General features: G+C 46.0%; 1 protein-coding gene across 1 annotated transcript in view; it reads left to right on the top strand.

The window, feature by feature from the left end:
- LOC115118809 (ras-GEF domain-containing family member 1B-A-like) overlaps window positions 1-2,500 on the top strand; it is a 52,547-nt gene that overhangs the window by 16,829 nt on the left and 33,218 nt on the right. The gene's annotated exons all lie outside the window — the stretch shown is intronic.

Below are 2,500 nucleotides of genomic sequence, written 5' to 3'. Positions count from 1 at the left end.
CATGAGTACTTAAGACACAGGAGTACTTAAGACACAGGAGTATTTAAGACACAGGAGTATTTAAGACACAGGAGTATTTAAGACACAGGAGTATTTAAGACACAGGAGTACATAAGACACAGGAGTACATAAGACACAGGAGTACATAAGACACAGGAGTACATAAGACACAGGAGTATTCAAGACACAGGAGTATTCAAGACACAGGAGTATTCAAGACACAGGAGTACATAAGACACAGGAGTACATAAGACACAGGAGTATTTAAGACACAGGAGTATTCAAGACACAGGAGTATTCAAGACACAGGAGTATTCAAGACACAGGAGTACATAAGACACAGGAGTACATAAGACACAGGAGTACATAAGACACAGGAGTACATAAGACACAGGAGTACTTAAGACACAGGAGTACTTAAGACACAGGAGTACTTAAGACACAGGAGTACTTAAGACACAGGAGTATTTAAGACACAGGAGTACATAAGATTCATAAATAACAAAGACACACTCACAAGTTAGTCTGTCTTATGATGCCACCAGACCTGTCTTGGCTGTAAAGTTACCCTGTCATCCGATGCCACCTGTCTTGGCTGTAAAGTCACCCCGTCATCCGATGCCATCTGTCTTGGCTGTAAAGTTACCCTGTCATCCGATGCCACCAGACCTGTCTTGGCTGTAAAGTTACCCTGTCATCCGATGCCACCTGTCTTGGCTGTAAAGTTACCCTGTCATCCGATGCCATCTGTCTTGGCTGTAAAGTTACCCTGTCATCCGATGCTATCTGTCTTGGCTGTAAAGTTACCCTGTCATCCGATGCCATCTTTCTTGGCTGTAAAGTTAGTCCGTCATCCGATGCCACCAGACCTGTCTTGGCTGTAAAGTTACCCTGTCATCCGATGCCACCTGTCTTGGCTGTAAAGTTACCCCGTCATCCGATGCCACCTGTCTTGGCTGTAAAGTTACCCTGTCATCCGATGCCATCTGTCTTGGCTGTAAAGTTACCCTGTCATCCGATGCCATCTGTCTTGGCTGTAAAGTTACCCTGTCATCCGATGCCACCAGACCTGTCTTGGCTGTAAAGTTACCCTGTCATCCGATGCCACCTGTCTTGGCTGTAAAGTTACCCTGTCATCCGATGCCACCTGTCTTGGCTGTAAAGTTAGTCCGTCATCCGATGCCACCTGTCTTGGCTGTAAAGTTAGTCCGTCATCCGATGCCACCAGACCTGTCTTGGCTGTAAAGTCACCCCGTCATCCGATGCCACCTGTCTTGGCTGTAAAGTTACCCTGTCATCCGATGCCACCAGACCTGTCTTGGCTGTAAAGTTACCCCGTCATCCGATGCCACCAGACCTGTCTTGGCTGTAAAGTTACCCCGTCATCAGATGCCACCAGACCTGTCTTGGCTGTAAAGTTACCCCGTCATCCGATGCCACCTGTCTTGGCTGTAAAGTTACCCTGTCATCCGATGCCACCAGACCTGTCTTGGCTGTGAAGTTGAAAAGAAGAGAATGCAGGGATGAGGGGGAAAAGAGAATAATAACTGTTTTCCTAAATGATTATGTTATCTTCTTGTTTCCCTAGGATCAGCGGTTACTGGGTATATTTGAGAGGGTATGTGGAGCAAGGCATTTTCTGGGCTAGAGGTTTCAGGGGGTTGGTTAGTGGGGAAAGTTTGCTCGAGCCACAAAGCATTTTTTAATATATTTTTTTGCCCGGGCCAAAAGAAAATAGCTATTGTTCAGCAGCTTGTCTGTGACCCTGCTTCTCCTTAGGCTGCACTATGTAGGGAATAGGGTGCCATTGGGTCCTGGTCTATAGTAGAGCACTATGTAGGGAATAGGGTGCCATTGGGTCCTGGTCTATAGTAGTGCACTATGTAGGGAATAGGGTGCCATTGGGTCCTGGTCTATAGTAGTGCACTATGTAGGGAATAGGGTGCCATTGGGTCCTGGTCTATAGTAGAGCACTATGTAGGGAATAGGGTGCCATTTGGAACATTGCCTTGGTTTGCTGTTTTCAGGGTTTACTTTGAGGGATGACTTCCTATGAAATGCTTGTACTTCTCTTGTTATTCTCTCCTTTAAATGGATGTAAAAATGGAACCCCAAACTGCACCACAGCACATTTAGTTCCGCGGCTACTGCTGTTGCCGTTGATTTAAAAATATAAACTTGATGATGAATTATAGCTGTGTAAGAACCAAAGAGAGGGTGATAACTTTAGCTGATACTGCTAACCCAGATCAACGTGTCCCTGTTTCATTAACTTAGCTAAGCCATCTCTTTTTGTCTCTTTCTCATAATGGACCTGTAGCTCTGCGTTAAGATGGATGGTTTTTTCACCATTGGGGACGGGACTGGAACACTGGGTACTTCCTGTAGCCTTGGCAGGCAAACTCTGTTCCCTTCCAACACCTATTCACAGGTTTACAGTGGTTACGTGCCTGGCTCCCAACGTTCTGTCCCCAATGTTCCACTTCCGTCCCCAATGTTC

The sequence above is a fragment of the Oncorhynchus nerka genome, linkage group LG27 (assembly GCF_034236695.1).
Source record: "Oncorhynchus nerka isolate Pitt River linkage group LG27, Oner_Uvic_2.0, whole genome shotgun sequence".
NCBI classification, from domain to species: domain Eukaryota; kingdom Metazoa; phylum Chordata; class Actinopteri; order Salmoniformes; family Salmonidae; genus Oncorhynchus; species Oncorhynchus nerka.
This window is presented reverse-complemented; position numbering and strand designations above follow the sequence as displayed.